Below are 18,468 nucleotides of genomic sequence, written 5' to 3' on the forward strand. Positions count from 1 at the left end.
AATCTATACTTATCTTGGGTGGACTACTGATCCAGAGTCACACTTGAAACTAAGAAGTTGATAATGTTAGTAAGCCATGGTTCACTGGACATTGCAAATAATTGTTCATCTGGAAAGTTCTCGTTGACTGGAGAATCGACAGTCAAGGAATTGGGAAGCCGGGATAAATGGTCTGTAACTAGGTTTTCAACTCTTTTCTTATCCCTAATTTCTAAATCAAACTCTTGTAAAAGTAAAACCCACCTAATGAGATGGGCTTTGGCATCCTCTTCTGGACTAGGTATCTAAGAGCAGAATGATCAGTATACACCACCACATGTGAACCAACTAAGTAAGATCGAAACTTTTCTAATGCAAACACAACAATTAAAAATTCTTTTTCAGTGGTTGTATAATTGAGTTGTGCATCATTTAAGGTCCTACTAGCATAGTAAATGACAGTGGGCAACTTATTAATCCTTTGACCTAAAACCGCTCCTATGGCAAAATCCGAAGCATCACACATTAGTTCAAAAGGTTCAGTCCAAACAGGTGATTGAATAATGGGTGCATTGGTCAACTCCTTCTTAAGTTGTTTGAAGGATTCTAGGCACTCTTTAGAAAACTCAAAAGTTTGATCTTTGGCAAGTAATGAAGTGAGAGGTCGGGCTAACTGACTAAAGTTCTTAATAAATCTTCTATAGAAGCCCACATGCCCTAGAAAAGACTGGACGTCCTTAATAGATTGAGAAGGTGGTAAATTATCAATTAAATCCACTTTGGCTCTATCTACCTTAATTCCCTCCTTGGATATTACATGGCCTAAAACAATACCAGATTTAACCATGAAATAGCATTTCTCTCAATTCAAAACTAAATTCTTAAATATGCACCTTTTCAAAACTAGAGAAAGATGATGAAGACATTCAGAATAAGAATTCCCATGAATTGAAAAGTCATCCATAAATACTTCTAAGAATTTTTCGATCATGTCAGAAAAGATGCTCAGCATGCATCGTTGGAACGTAGCAGGGGCATTGCAAAGCCCAAAGGGCATACGCCTGTAAGCAAATGTTCCATATAGGCATGTAAAAGTGGTCTTATGTTGGTCCTTTAAAGCAATTGGGATCTATTTATAGCTAAAATATCCATCAAGAAAACAATAATATTCATGTTTAGCTAACCTCTCTAGCATCTGGTCAATGAATGGCAATAGAAAGTGGTCCTTCCAGGTTGCCACATTAAGTTTCCTATAGTTTATGTACACTCTCCACCCTGATTGGACACGGGTTGGAGTTAATTCATTATTGGCATTAGGAACTACATTCACACCAGACTTCTTAGGCACTACGTGAACTGGGCTTTCCCATTAACTTTTAGAAATAAGATAAATTATTCCATGATCCAAGCACTTTAGGATCTCTTTCTTAATGGCTTCCATCATCACTGGGTTAGCTCTTCTTTGGGGTTCCGTGGATGGTTTGGAATCCTCCATAAAATGTATATGATGTTGCACAATAGAAGGGTTTATACCCTTGATATCAGCTATGGTCCAACCTAGGGCTTCTTTATTATCTTTTAACACTTTAAGTAACTCCTCTTCTTGGCTAGAAGTCAAATTTGAAGAAATTATTACAGAAAGAGTCTGGTCAAGCCCTAGGAAAGCATACCTCAAATTAGATGGCAACTTCTTAAGATCTAGCTTAGGGGGTTCAACTATGGAAGGTTTGGAAATGGAATTGGAAAGGGGTCCTAAGGGCTCCACGGGTGTGTGAAGACTCAAGACTTTAGAAAATAAATTTTCACTATCATCATCCAACTCATCCATATACTTTTAGAATTTTGAATCAAAATCAATATCAAAGTTGGTAATTAAATCATCAGAAATTTCTAGAAAATCCTCAAGCATATTGATCTCTTCTTTCATATGTGATTGCTTGCCTATCCTAAACATATTAAACTCAACAGTTTGGTTGCCAAAAGATAATCTTAGGAAACCATTCTAGCAGTTGATTAATGCATTACTGGTAGCCAAGAATGGTCTTCCTATAATTATTGGGATCTCATCCTTAGTTGAGAAGGGCTTGGTATCTAACACAATGAAATCAATAGGGAAAATAAATTCCACCACCTTTAGTAAGACATCCTCAACCATCCCTTTAGGAATCTTAACAGACTTATCTGCCAACTGAAGAGTAATTCTAGTGGCTTTCAATTCTCCTAATCCTAGTTGCTTATATACATGATAAGGTAAAAGATTCACACTTGCACCAAGGTCAAATAAGGCATGCTCAATGTAGGCGTTACCTATGACACAAGATATGGTAGGGTTCCTTGGATCCTTATACTTGGTTGCTATAGACTGAGTAATTATGAAACTAATGTTACTTACCAAGAATGCTTTTTTGGGCACACTAGTGATACGTTTGTGAGTACACAAATCCTTCAGTACCTTTGCATAGGCAGGGATCTAGGATATGGTAGGGCTCCCTGGATCCTTATACTTCTACCTTTTTGAAGACTTCTAAAATTTAATTCATGGAAGCAATCTTCTTTTTGTTTGTCAAGCGATCAGGAAATGAGACAGGAGGAACATAAGGACTATTAGGGATTTGTCCTTTTTTAGAAGAATCATTTTTTGTTTCCTCAATCAAATCATCTTTAATTTCAAAAGAATCAGGTTCATCAGACGAACCTGGAATAAGAGGCCCACTTGTGTCCTCAACTGAAGGAGAGTTAACAGGAGTAATAGATGGAGAAGATTTAAGAACGCTCTGTTGGTACTCTCTACCACTCATAAGGACATAAACAACATTACATTGGTTAGAGGGCCCTTGTTGGGTCTAACCTTGTACTATATTTAGTGGTGCATTAGTTAGTGTTTATGAACTAATAGGCTGATGATGCCTAGGGTTAGGCTCTAGTTGACTGGGTAAAGTTCCATTCTCCCTCTCACGCATAATTGAGACAACTTGGGTAAGTTCTCTCGTATGATTTTGATGGCTTGTCATAAGGAGGGCCATTTTTTTTTCAAGTCACTTATTCTACTTACCTCTCCAGTGGTGGTAAACCTAGGGGGTTGCTAATAAGATGATAGGAGAGGGGCCCTAGGAAAACTAGCCTAAGGTCCTACATTTGACCTAGGAAGTATTTTGGGAAAAAGATTGTTGTGCAAAGGGAGGCCTTTGGGGTCCAGGTTGACCTTAATTATGAAAATTGGAATGCCCTGCTTGGTTGCCCTGATTCCAAGAGAAATTTGGGTGATTTCTCCACCCTGGATTGTAGGTATTACTATATGGATTATTCTGGTATAAGGTATTAACACTATCATTAGAAGTTCCCCCAGAGGTGTCGGGGCATTCTTCTATGACATGTCCAGGGGATTGGCACCAAGCACAAATCTTAACCAAATTGACTGATGATGGCTCTCTAGGAGCAATAGCCTCAATCCTCTTGATTAGGCTATCCAAATGGTCCTTGGCTACTATCCCATCTACAAAATATTCTTTTCTTCTTACGGTTCTTTCACTCTCTTAGGTTGATCCCAACTCATAGGTTTTGTTAGCTAAGTCAAGTAAGAATTTTCATACATTTCCTTCATTTGTAAAGGATGTGAATCCCTCAGGGCACATAGACTCTATCATTTGTTTAGTTGGGTAATCAATACCCTCATAAATTATTTGACATAAATGCCATAAGCCTAGGCCATGGTGAGGGCATTCTTGGAGTAGATCCTTGAATCTCTCCATAAGTTTAGAAAAGGACTCACTAGGCTTTTGCCTAAACTGAAGGATATCACTTCTAAGCTTATTGGTCTTGTGAGTTGGGAAAAACTTCTTAAGGAAGACAACTGTGAACTGTTCCCATGAGGTTATGGAATTTGTGGGTAACTTATACAACCACTTCTTGGCTTGGTCTTTTAATGAAAAAGTGATAAACCTAAGCTTAACAGCATCATTAAAAAGTTGTTGGATCTTAATTAGAACACATATCTCTTCAAATTCCCTTAGAAATAAATAGGTATGCATCCTCAGAGGTCAACCCATGGAAGTGGGGCAACATAGTGATGTATTAAGATTTGAGTTCAAAATTATTACTAGGCTTGTGGTAGAACTATGCAAGAAGGTTGGGCTGTTCTAGTGGGGTAGAACCTATCTTTCAGAGATTTAGGTGGAGGGTTTAAATTGAAAGTTTTTAAAGAGAGCAAACGTATATAGTCACTACTTGTTGGATCTCTTCTTTCTAATCGATTCTTAGTATTACGTACCCACCTAACACTCATGCAATAAAAAACTACCCACAACTAGAGTAAGACAAGCACAAAAGAATGGATAGCATAACTTTTTTTTTTACGATTTTTTTGATTTTTTTTTGGCTTTTCGAGAGCTTACCGACAGGGATCCGGGTTTGCTCAAGTCAATTCCTAGGGTGAAACCTATCTTTATCATACTGTGAGGTATGATGACCTCCACCAATACAACTATTATTACAAGTTGTTCTTCTTAGAAATTCAATAAAAGAAAAGGAAAAACAAAAAACAGCAAACAAAGCACTCCGATTTACCAAAAGAAAGCGAAAAATAACATGGAACTGTCTCCCTGGCAATGGCACCAAAAACTTGTTTGAGATTTTAAAATATAACCGCAAGCATACGGATCAGTGTAACTACGGGTCGAACACAGGGAGAGTAGTCACTTTATTTTTTAACTTCTTTTAATAATGCGAAAGTCAACCGATTAATGATTGTGATCTAATTCTAATTACCGTCCTAAACATATGTATCTAAAATAACGTCCTAACCATTCGTCATCTAAGAATTTAAACACCCAAACCACGTAATTAAAATTAAATAAATAAATAGCTGAAAATAAACACCCCACGCAATTAAAAAGCAATGAAGGAAAAAATGTTGAAATAAAAATAAACTAAAAAAAAGGATAAAGCTAGAGAGAGACTCACAAGTAGGTTTCTCTACTTAGCCCGAGGGATGCATCATAATATGAGCTTCCCTACTTGACCAGAGAGTCACTCTTACAAGGGTTACTCTACTTGGCTTTAGGGAAATGGAGACAATTAAAATAAAAACAATAAAAGATGGTTACTCTACTAGCCATGAACCTTGGGGGAAAGGGATAGCAATAATTTAACGACTGAAATTAAAATCCTAAATTAAGAGAGAAAGGGTAGTCAAAAGAGGGAATGAGAGGGGGGAGAGAAGACTACTGAAGGAGCCTACTTACTTGAACTTCAACCCTTGAACTGAAAACTTGATCGATTTGAGATACTACAAATACTAAAAACCAGATCTGAAATAAACCAAATCTGAAATTTCTAGTACTAGAGAAAACAAATCTGAAGAAAAAAATTGAACTTGAAAGACATGCTTCATAGCTTGTTCTTGTCACCTAGAACTAAGCCTAGAACTACAACTTGAAAATTACAACTTCTATTGTTTAAACAATAAAAACAAAAGACTGAATTAAAAACAAAAGTGCTTACATTAATTGAATAAAAAGAACTTACAAAAGTGTTTAAAGCATAAACCTAGAACTAGAGCTAGAGAAAGAGAAAACTAGAGAAAGAGATAGAGCAACTAAGAAAAAATATTAGAAGAAGAATGAAGTGCCTCCTCCCTTTGTGTTAATTCTATTATATAGAGAATGGGGGAGGGAAGCTAACGATTTTAGCTTCTAAAAAAAAAAGATTTTTTTTATCTTGTTGATGAAGTGGAGGAGTGAGAAGAGAGAAAACATGTGGAGAGAAATCTCCCATGATTTTTCTTGCCTTTTTCTTCCTATTTTTTCTCCATTTTTCTATTTTTCTCTCTCTTCTTGTACAAGAAACCCCCTTTGGCCGATTTTTCTGGCTTGGATTTGGACAATATTCTATTTTAATGGGAAATTCCATCCATGCCTTTATCTTTTCTTTTCTATTTTCTTCTTTCCTATTTTTTCTCTTTATTTTCTCTCTCTCTTCTTGAAACTTGAGAGAAAATATTATAAAAAAAACCTCAACAAAATGGCAGCTAAGAGGTTCGAACTTGAGACCTCCTAATAAGCAAGGGATTTTGCACACCACAACTCACCAACTATGCTAGGTAGTTGTTGTTACCAGAAACGAATCTTCAATCATTAAAGGATGTAGTCCATCGATCCTTGTTGGCATTTAGAATATTCCTTATACCCTTGGGACAACTGCAGATGGGTTGGTCCTGCATCTCGGTTTAGTTCTGATCTATTATTCTTTTTCTGACCCTAAAAGAATAATCACTTGTACGGTTGACCATACGAATGTGTACTTGCAATTGAACACTTCCATCTTGTTCAGAATTTCATCCTCTTCGCAACCATGAAAAGAAATAGGATCTCTTTATGTGTAAAATTGGAGATATAGCACCCGATAGTCCTTAAGGCATTGAAAATATAAAACCTGCAAAAAGAGAGTAAAACCCAAGGTAGCTCTATTCTAAATATGTAAAATGCATGTTTTACTACACTAGATTTCACACATAAATGTGCTCATCAGCCTGTCAAATAAACAGATAACTCATTGTGCAGATAGTCTATGATAGGAGTAAACGACATTGAAGGCAGTCAAAGACAAAGAAACTATGCTAACCTTCAGAGCCAACTCCAATACTTTAACGACAGCATTTCTGCTTGAAATTTTCTTCTCATAGACGAAGGTAAGAGGATCTTCTAATTCCTATTAGCAGATTAACAAGTCTTGCTTCAGCCAACAAGGCAGTTTCCAATAAACACAACCAAGGTACTTGATTTCTTATGTAAGAAACATAATTAAGCACAAAAAACTCATGGATGCTCTACTCTAGTGGAACAAATTGGAGCCTCCAGCAATCGGATGACAAGAGACACATTTTTGGGTCTTTGGGTTGGTGATGAAATATGGAGATATATAACCCCTGTCCAATTTCATCCCCTCGACAACTTCCAATTCATTATATAGTGTCTTGCCATCCTGCAACAGTTTGATAGTGTGTCAAAACTATAACCATGGGAATGGGGAATTTATTAGTTGATATCAATCCTATACACTGAGATAGAAAAGCAACACCATACAAATAAAAGTGGCATCAGTAAGATAACAAAACCACTTAATAACATTTTTTTTCCTATTAATTCTTCTCCCCCAACCCCTACCCCAGACTTTTAACAGAAAGGAGCACAAGGTCAGGGATCAAGAATTAAAACCATAAGAAAGAGAATGACAACAAACAACAACAACAACAAAGCATAGCCTTATCCCAACTAAATGGGGTCGGCTATATGGATCAGCAAGTATTTGGAAAAAAAAAACTTTGGGACACCCACTCATGAACAATCGGCAACTCGGATCCTAAAACTAAAATAATTGTAGTCCATACTAGTTCATTACAACCCTTCACTTTTAACAATTGCAACAAAACTAATGGGAGAAAGAAATACACCAGTGCAATTTCTTCAGATGTGCTAATCATTCTGGCTCTGCTCTTTAGGTTTGTAACAACAGCATCAATAGCTATTGTGATTCCACAGCGCAGGTTCATTGTATTCACCTCAGTAGCAACTGATATGCAGCCCTCGAAAAATATAGCATGGGTGAGGACTGTGGCACAGGTGGTACCGGCAGAATGAAAGGTTCACCGCATTAGCCACAGATTTGAAAAAAAAAATCTTCTAAGGAGTTCATGAACTTGTACTTTTGTTTAAAAAAAAAATAAATCCTAAAAGATATTTTACAAAGTGAAGAAGGAGGAACAGTTGAGAGAGAAGAGGAAGGGCTCATTACACAATAGAAGGAAAGTGAGAGAGAGGTGAGAGAGAGGAGGGTGAGGAATTATTATTGATAAGGAAACTAATAAGATTTTGGTAGGAAAAACTCCAAAAAACATAGATTTAAAAAATAAAAAATCCTGAAAGATATTTGAAAAAGAGAAAAAGGAGGAACGATTGAGAAAGAAGAGGAAAGGCTTATTACAAAAGAAGGAAAGTGGGAAAGAGAGAGAAAGAGAGAGATAAGAGAGGAGGGTGAAGAATTATTATTGATAAGGAAACTAATAAGATTTTGGTAGAAAAAAACTCCTAAAATATAGATTTTTAGATTTTAATAAATTCTAAAAAATATTTTAAGAAAAGAAAAAGGAGGAACGATTGAGAGAGAGAGAGAGAGGAGGAAAGGCTTCTTGCAAAAGAAGAAGGAAAGTGGGAAAGAGAGAGAGAGATAAGGAAAGGGGTTTGAGTGTTTTTTAAAGAACATTTAAATATTAAAAATATAAACAACAATTGCCTAGTGCAGTTGGTGAATTGTGGTATGCAAATACCCCATGCTCACCAGGAGGTCTCAAGCATGAGTACATACAGTATATATATGGTAATGATGTATAACTAAATTAAATCAGTGAATTTCATCACCAATATATATATATATATATACTAGTAAATATACACGTGCAAATGCACATGGTGGTAGTCTCCTAATTAAACATTTTCTTAAGACAAGATTATTGGGTTAATCCATTTGAAGTAAGTTCTGAAAAGCTTGGTGAGCTGATTTTTCAAAGTTTGTATTTTCTAAAAACAAAATTAAACCTAATTTTTCTAAATACAATAGAGAAAATTCACAGACTAAATAGTGTAATTCCCATAATAGAAAGGAGATAGGAACATGAAACATAAAAAATATATGTCTCGTCTTCCTCTACGGAGGTCTTGAGAATGGCATCAATTTCACAAATAATTCTCTCATAGCATATAACAATAATACTAATAAACCATAATATTACAAACCATGGAGACTGATTAAGAAAAACTAATTTCTGATCAAGTCAAAGTGGTGTACGTGAAAACATGCTTGCTTTCCGCATCCTCTGGAGATTTTTTCATAATATAGTGCAATAACTTCTCCACTTGAGCTCTATCTTGCAGATTAAATGAATTACACTACATTGTGGATGTGGAGTATCTGAAATTGAGAAATGCAGTGCCAGTGATCCGAGAGAAAAAGAAACTGAAGTTGAAAAATTTTGTGCTACTATAATAAAAAAAGAAATAGGAATTTGAAATATTTTGAACTATTGTTGTAAGAGACAGAAAATTGAGAAATCGTGGGATAATGTAGTTGATTTTTTGTCCTCTCTGTGGTATATATAAGGAAGGATTCTATTGCATAAAAACTTGTAAAGTCAATGAAAGTTTATTGAAAGATACCGTTTTTATGCAATAAATCTATCCATAATTATGTGACTATAATTTTATGGATATTTTTTTATTCCTTTAATACATAATAATTTTAATTAATGATTACTCCACCCCTTTCTCCTCCACGTTAAGAGAGATAAGTGAGAGAAAATTAATTATAGAGAGAAAATACCCCTTCCTCCACGTTTAGATTTTGTAAGGGATGGAAGGAGAGATTTTAGGAGCCGTTTTTTTTTTTTTAGTATATCTTTCAACGTATTTACCTTTTTAATATCTCCATAATTATTTATTCCCTCCCTGTTCTCCATAATTCAAGGGAGAATCTCCCCCCATGGTGCTCAATGTTTTTTCCAAAAAGGATGAGTGAGAGAGAGAGAGATATTTAAGGAGGAATAATAGTGCATTTGTTTGGTTTATAATTATAATAGCGCAATAAATCTCTCCATAATTCTCCATACTATAATTTTGTGGTTATTTTTTTATCCTTTTAATATGTAATAATTTTCAAAGTTGAGGGCCCACCTTTTTGGACATATCCACAAGTGTAGGCCAGACACTTTGTTTTTCCAAAAAGGGTCTTCTGGAAAACTTTTTATAAAATTACGCTCTGATACCAAAGGGGGTTTTGGCCGGAGAGGCTGCCGGTTCAGCTGGGTAGCACAGAAGGATATGTGCTGGACAGAGGGCAAAGGGAATGCACCAGGAGGGAGAGAGGAGAGGAAGAAGGATATGAGGATATATGTAATAATTATAAGTAATGATTACTCCACCCCTCTCTCCTCCACGTTTAGAGAGATGAGTGAGAGAAAGAGAATTATAGAGAGAATATACCCCTTCCTCCACGTTTAGATTTTGTAAGGAATGGAAGGAGAGATTTTAGGAGCCTTTTTTTTTTTGGGTATATCTCTCTCTATACTTACCTTTTTAATGTCTCCATAATTATTTATTGTCTCTATAGAGAATCTCCCCCTATTGTGCTCCACGTTTTTTCCAAAGACGATGAGTGAGAGAGAGAGATTTAAGGAGGAATAGTAGTGCATTTGTTTGGTTTATAATTATATGATTTTTTAATAGTTAATAATTATAATTATATGCCTTTTTAATACTCCACTCTCCCCCTTTCTCCTCCACGTCGAGAGAGAGAGAGAGAGAGAGAGAGAGAGAGAGAGGAATATTATATACCTTTTTTTAATCATTTTTAATATTTAATTAATTAATAATTATAATTAATTATTACTCTCTCCTTTCTCCTACACGTTTAGAGAGAGAGAGTGAGAAATAGAGAATTATGGAGAGTTTATTATTATTAACTTCTTTTTTTGTTGATATATCTCTCTCCATAATTGTTCATTCCATCCCCATTTACCATAATTCTCTCTATTTCTCTCTCCACTCTCCACTCTCCACTCTCCCCCTTTCTCCTCCACGTTTAGAGAGAGAGAGAGAGAAAGAATTATAGAGAGTTTATTATGATAATTGTTTCATATTCAATTTTGAGGGGATTTTAGTCATTTGGGGATTCTTTCGGGTGTTTTTTGGTCATTTGGGAATTTTTTTTGATAGATGTAAATGGTTTTTTGATCATTTTGAAAAAGTATACCAAAGGCAGGGAGTACATAATTTTATATAGTAGTATGATGGGAATTTGTTTTCGTAGATGTAAATGGTTTTTTGGTCATTTTGAAAAAGTATACCAAAGACAGGAAGTACGTACTTTTATATAGTAGTATGATATATATATTTGGTAATGATGTATAACTAAATCAAATCAGTGAATTTCATCACCAACAAAAAAATCAATGAATTTTCTTCAATTAATCGCCCCACCTGACCGTGTGAACAACCCATTTTCTTAATCGGCCTTGCTAGATTTCAGGTTTGGCCAAATATACTTCGAAAGGGCTTTTAATTAATGTGGAACAAAAGGGAATCTCAAAAATCGAGAGGGAGGACTAATAGGAGGTTATAGGAGCTTGGTAGAGAGCAAGTGTCATACATCGATGGTGTTTGCAAGAGATGACAAATTCTGAAAGTGTGTCTGATGTTGTCTACGCAAGCAGAGAATAAACGGGTCATGTTATTGGGTCCGGCTATGCTAAGGGCTTCGTTGACTAAGGAGTTGTCCGTAATGCATTCTAACGACACTTTCTGTCTCCACCACCACCAATGCTAGCGGTGCCGCCTATTGGAACTGATCAGGTACTAGAAATTTGATTTGTGGGGGAGGGGTCTGTTGCCTTGATCGTTGGGGATGATCTCGAGCCAATCGTTAAATGTGATTGGGGGGTGTGGGGGGGGGGACGGAAAAAATGCTTATCCGTCTGTATCAATTAAGGCAATTCGTTCTATTGTCTTGATCATTGGGGACGATCTCGAGCTGATCGTTCGGTTATACCCCTACACAATTGTTGGTGGTACGCAAGCCGACTCTAATAGAATTTTCAGTCATTGCCATTATCGAAGCATTGCTTGAGAAACTGAATTTCTTTGCTCTGTACACAGTAAAATTTGAGGAGGTGGGTTTTATAAGGTACTTAAGGTGGCTGAGTGAATGTTCAAGACTCAATAGAAGACCATGTGAGAAACTAGAGAATATGAATTAGAAGATGAGGAAGAACAAAGTTTATTCCTGTCAGAACATAATTGCAATGAGGATAACAGGGTAGTCATAATGTAGATAACACAGTTGGTGAATTCTATTGATATGTACCATATTTAAATAAAAGGATGTTTTCTCCTATCAAAATATAATTACAATAATACCCCTAGGATTACATCAGGTATGTATACAAAAGATAAAAAAGGGAAGACAGATACTCAGCTTCAGGGTGCCCCGAAGGCACAATTATCACACACACAACATGTTTAATGTGCAACTAGCTCCTCAACCCATAGATCATCTCTATAAAGAGCCTCCTCGATAACAGCTTCAGGAAGGTGCCCTGAATCACCATCTAAAAACATTGCAACAAATATGGTGAGTTTCCAAGAAGCCCTGTGAAGGGTGGACATGCAAGCAAAACACAACCACATATGCAATGAACCAATAAGGCAGATGCTCAACAACACTAAATGAATGGTATTAAATTAATGAATGTCACACAACCCTAATCAACAAATAAGTCAATATTAGGTTTTAGTGCTACTGCAACATAGGTCATATCCCCAGTCATGAATGTATGTTATTGGTCCCCGAGGATACGAGCTATTTTCGAGTCAGGAGCATACCGACCCTATATGACTACTTTGGTACCTGCTAAGTCACTATTAATAAGCCCCCATATATACCACAACATTAATTCCAAACATCAGTAAAGGGTATACCATAACCAACCTTCAGTGAAGGATTTGTCATTACACTAATACTCCCCACCTTGATCACTGAAAAATTCCCTCAACCTTGGTCCATCAAATGGTAGGATTAGTCAATACCTTTCCCCCTATTGGCAAGGGGTTATAGCACCTAGGTTATTTTTTTAACCCAATGCAATCTAACATGAGTATATCACATCATAGCCATACTCACACACCCGGTGGGCATACAGTGCCGAAACTCGACTTTCGGCTACCCTGTACCCCACTCTCACACACTCTATTGGCACGTAGTAAACCTTTGGGTTCCTTGCATCCCATTCATCAACACCAACACACACACACACACACACACACACATATACACACTCATTGTTGGCATACAGTACCGGAACCCAACCTTCGTCTATCCTGCATCCCACTCATCAACACCAACACACACACACACACACACACACTGTGGGCATGTAGTATCGGAATTCAAACTTCGGCTACCCTGCATCCCACACATCAACACCAACATACACATCATTATGCACATTCAAATTCTCAACAATAGTAGATTTATAATGCATATGTTCATGATCATAAGCATAGAAAAACATGTTATAAACACTCCATAAAATATTCACAACACCCACTCACCTTTTGTCCCTATGAGTTACGTATAACCGATGAAGTCGTGTCAAGTTTCCTTATCACTTGACGGCTCTATTCATAAGAAATACAAAGGGTTTTTAGGTCAAGCTATATATACTCCTAATTATCTTCTTATGGTTTTGATCATACCCCCCACCTCATAGTATACCCATTTTAGGTTAGAGATATATGTTAGGGTTAGTGTTCTAAGTTTAAAATTCATGCATGTAACACATACTCACACTAATTAGCATAGGAATGATGTGATTAGTCACCTATGAGGCTTAGATTCTAGGGCTTTGTCCAAATTCTCTAATTTATGGTTTAAGCTAATAAATTTTAAGAAATCAAATTGGTGGTACCCGTCTGTATCAATTAAGGCAATTTGTTCTATTGCCTTGATCATTGGGGACGATCTCAAGCCGATCGTTCTGTTATACCCCTACACAACTATTGGTGGTACGCAAGCCGACTCTAATAGAATTCTCAGTCATTGCCATTATCGAAGCTTTGCTTGAGAAACTGAATTTCTTTGCTCTGTACACAGTAAAATTTGAGGAGGTGGGTTTTATAAGGTTTTTAAGGAGGCTTAGTGAAGGTTCAAGACTCAATAGAAGACCATGTGAGAAACTAGAGAATTTGAATTAGAAGATGAGGAAGAACAAAGTTTATTCCTGTCAAAACATAATTGCAATGAGGATAACAAGGTAGTCATAATGTAGATAACACCGTTGGTGAATTCTATTGATATGTACCATATTTAAATAAAAGGATGTTTTCTCCTATCAAAATATAATTACAATAATACCCCTAGGATTACATCAGGTATGTATACAAAAGATAAAAAAGGGAAGACAGATACTCAGCTTCAGGGTGCCCCGAAGGCACAATTATCACACACACACAACATGTTTCATGTGCAACTAGCTCCTCAACCCATAGATCATCTCTATAAAGAGCCTCCTCAATAACAGCTTCGGGAAGGTACCCTGAATCACCATCTAAAAACATTGCAACAAATAGGGTGAGTTTCCAAGAAGCCCTGTGAAGGGTGGACATGCAAGCAAAACACAACCATATATGCAATGCAACAATAAGGCAGATGCTCAACAACACTAAATGAATGGTATTAAATTAATGAATGCCACACAATCCAAATCAGAAAATAAGTCTATATTAGGTTTTAGTGCTACTGCAACATAGGTCATATCCCAAGACATGAATGTATGTTATTGGTCCTTGAGGATACGAGCTATTTTCGAGTCAGGAGCATACCGGCCCTATATGACTACTTTGGTACCTACTAAGTCACTATTAATAAGCCCCCATATATACCACAACATTGATTCCTAACATCGATAAAGGGTATGCCATAACCAACCTTCGGTGAAGGATTTGTCATGACACTAATACTCCCCACCTTGATCACTGAAAATTCCCTCAACCTTGGTCCATCAAATGGTAGGATTAGCCAATACCTTTCCCCCTATTGGCAAGGGGTTATAGCAACTAGGTTATTTTTTTAACCTAATGCAATCTAACATGAGAGTATATCACATCACAGCCATACTCACACACCCTATGGGCATACAGTGCCAAAACTCGACCTTCGGCTACCCTGTACCCCACTCTCACACACTCAATTGGCATGTAGTAAACCTTAGGGTTCCCTGCATCCCATTCATCAACACCAACACACACACACACACACATAAACTGTCGGCATGCAGTATCGGAACCCAACCTTCGTCTATCCTGCATCCCACTCATCAACACCAACACACACACACACACACACACTGTGGGCATGTAGTATCGGAATTCAAACTTTGGCTACCCTGCATCCCACTCATCAACACCAACATACACATCATTATGCACATTCAAATTCTCAATAATAGTAGATTTATAATGCATATGCTGATGATCATAAGCATAGAAAAACATGTTATAAACACTCCATAAAATATTCACAACACCCACTCACCTTTTGTCCCTATGAGTTACGTATAACTGATGAACTCGTGTCGAGTTTCCTTATCACTTGACGGCTCTATTCATAAGAAATACAAAGGGTTTTTAGGTCAAGCTATATATACTTCTAATTCTCTTCTTATGGTTTTGATCATACCCCCCACTTCATAGTTTACCCATTTTAGGTTAGAGATACATATTAGGGTTAGTGTTCTAAGTTTAAAGTTCATGCATGTAACACATACTCACACTAATTAGCTTAGGAATGATGTGATTAGTCACCTATGAGGCTTAGATTCTAGGGGTTTGTCCAATTTCTCTAATTTACGGTTTAAGCTAATAAATTTTAAGAAATCAAATTGGTGTTACCCGTCTGTATCAATTAAGGCAATTCGTTCTATTGCCTTGATCATTGGGGATGATCTCGAGCCGATCGTTCGGTCATACCCCTACACAAATGTTGGTGGTACGTAAGCCGACTCTAATAGAATTTTCAGTCATTGCCATTATCGAAGCTTTGCTTGAGAAACTGAATTTCTTTGCTCTGTACACAGTAAAATTTGAGGAGGTGGGTTTTATAAGGTTTTTAAGGAGGCTTAGTGAATGTTCAAGACTCAATAGAAGACAATGTGAGAAACTAGAGAATTTGAATTAGAAGATGAGGAAGAACAAAGTTGATTCCTGTCAGAACATAATTGCAATGAGGATAACAGGGTAGTCATAATGTAGATAACACAATTGGTGAATTCTATTGATATGTACCATATTTAAATAAAAGGATGTTTTCTCCTATCAAAATATAATTACAATAATACCCCTAGGATTACATCAGGTATGTACACAAAAGAAAAAAAAGGGAAGACAGATACTCAGCTTCAGGGTGCCCCAAAGGCACAATTATCACACACACACAACATGTTTCATGTGCAACTAGCTCCTCAACCCATAGATTATCTCTATAAAGAGCCTTCTCGATAACAGCTTCGAGAAGGTACCCTGAATCACCATCTAAAAACATTGCAACAAATAGGGTGAGTTTCCACGAAGCCCTGTGAAGGGTGGACATGCAAGCAAAACATAACCACATATGCAATGCAACAATAAGGCAGATGCTCAACAACACTAAATGAATGGTATTAAATTAATGAATGTCACACAAGCCTAATCAACAAATAAGTCTATATTAGGTTTTAGTGCTACTGCAGCATAGGTCATATCCCCCGACATGAATGTATGTTATTGGTCCCCGAGGATACGAGCTATTTTCGAGTCAGGAGCATACCGGCCCTATATGACTACTTTGGTACCTACTAAGTCACTATTAATAAGCCCCCATATATACCACAACATTGATTCCCAACATCGGTAAAGGGTATACCATAACCAACCTTCGGTGAAGGATTTGTCATGACACTAATACTCCCAACCTTGATCACTGAAAATTCCCTCAACCTTGGTCCATCAAATGGTAGGATTAGCCAATACCTTTCCCCCTATTAGCAAGGGGTTATAGCACCTAGGTTATTTTTTTAACCCAATGCAATCTAACATGAGAGTATATTACATCACAACCATACTCACACACCCTGTGGGCATACAGTGCCGAAACTCGACCTTCGGCTACCCTGTACCCCACTCTCACACACTCAATTGGCATGTAGTAAACCTTGGGGTTCCCTGCATCCCATTCATCAACACCAACACACACACACACACACACACACACTGTCGGCATGCAGTACCGGAACCCAACCTTCGTCTATCCTGCATCCCACTCATCAACACCAACATACACATCATTATGCACATTCAAATTCTCAACAATAGTAGATTTATAATGCATATGTTCATGATCATAAGCATAGAAAAACATGTTATAAACACTCCATAAAATATTCACAACACCCACTCACCTTTTGTCCCTATGAGTTACGTATAACCGATGAACTCGTGTCGAGTTTCCTTATCACTTGACGGCTCTGTTCATAAGAAATACAAAGGGTTTTTAGGTCAAGCTATATATACTCCTAATTCTCTTCTTATTGTTTTGATCATACCCCCCACCTCATAGTTTACCCATTTTAGGTTAGAGATACATATTAGGGTTAGTGTTCTAAATTTAAAATTCATGCATGTAACACATACTCACACTAATTAGGTTAGATTAGTCACCTATGAGGGTTACATTCTAGGGGTTTGTCCAATTTCTCTAATTTAGGGTTTAAGCTAATAAATTTTAAGAAATCAAATTGGTGTTTTCATGCATTGGGTCCCTAGACCCAAATGTGGTCACCCCAATCCCTTAGTCTAGGTCTCCTTCACCAATTTCTCAACCTACAGTTGAGTTAGGGTTGTAGACTATAGAGGATTTGATTAATTTCCTAAATTTATGGTTCAGCTTACCCATTTTTTGGGAAATTTTGGTTGGGGCTTCATGCATTGGTCTCCAATTTCATTTATGATCACCTCAAACCCCTATTTTAGGTTTTGCAACATCTTTTCCCCAACATAGAGTTTTAGGATGGGTGATTATAGGGGATTTGGTCAATTACCCAATTTCTAGACTTTTAGGTTGTTTAAATTGGGGCTTTTCAAGTGGGCGGTCTACACTCTAAATACTGAGTGCCTTAGTTAGCTATACTAGGTCTCCTACACAAAATCCCCCACTCAATTAGTAGATTGAGTGGATGGGTAGAGGGGATTTCGATGAGGGTTTCTAATTTAGCTTGGGTGAAGAAAATGAGGTGTGAGAGAGAGAGAGAGAGCAAGCATACAATAGAGGTAGGGGAGAGAGTTTTAACTCACCTTAATGTGGGGTGAGTGAAGATGATCCCTCTCTTGCTCCAACCTCCTTCTTCTCGCATGCTTCCTCCTTCTTCTTCTTCTTTTTCTCCTTTCTCCTTTCTCTTCTCCTCTTATCTTTAACTTGATAGGAAATGAAAAGAATGAGCTAATGGCTGTATTTATAGAAACTTAAGTTCATTAAAGCTTAGTTGGGAAAATAATGGGTTTTATAATAAACAATTATATGCCAATTAAAGTTTATTGAGTCTTGTTTGGGAATTAAGTGTGTTTTGCTTATAACTCTTTTTATGGTAATTAACTTAAGTTCAGTGAGGCTTGCTTGAGAAACAAATGGGTTTTCTCCCATGACCGTGTTAAGTCCCCAATTGGCACTAGTAGGCCCACCTCTAAGTGATCTTAACATATTAATCCATGCATTGATAGGTTATACTAACTATTGGAGTTGGTCTGAGGTGCACGGATGCGCAAACCCAGGCCCCATGGCCAAGTAACCTATTACATCACAATATTCCTACCGATGTGGGTGTGCCCAACATAGTTGGGACAACTTCACCTTGTTGCA

The 18,468-nt window shown here is 37.0% G+C and overlaps 1 long non-coding RNA gene and 1 other non-coding gene across 2 annotated transcripts; one reads left to right on the plus strand and one right to left on the minus strand.

Moving 5' to 3' along the window:
* Positions 1 to 3,681: 3,681 nt before the first annotated feature.
* On the plus strand, positions 3,682 to 3,788 carry LOC122066773. The gene has a single exon (XR_006136465.1). It is a non-coding gene; the product is annotated as a small nucleolar RNA R71 (small nucleolar RNA).
* Positions 3,789 to 11,870: 8,082 nt separating this feature from the next.
* On the minus strand, positions 11,871 to 18,015 carry LOC122066772. The gene is made up of 3 exons (XR_006136464.1): positions 17,907 to 18,015; positions 17,015 to 17,080; positions 11,871 to 12,130 (listed from the first exon to the last, which is right to left on the minus strand). It is a non-coding gene; the product is annotated as an uncharacterized LOC122066772 (long non-coding RNA).
* Between the last annotated feature and the right edge of the window lie 453 nt (positions 18,016 to 18,468).

This window comes from Macadamia integrifolia, unplaced genomic scaffold (assembly GCF_013358625.1).
Source record: "Macadamia integrifolia cultivar HAES 741 unplaced genomic scaffold, SCU_Mint_v3 scaffold2575, whole genome shotgun sequence".
NCBI classification, from domain to species: Eukaryota; Viridiplantae; Streptophyta; class Magnoliopsida; order Proteales; family Proteaceae; genus Macadamia; species Macadamia integrifolia.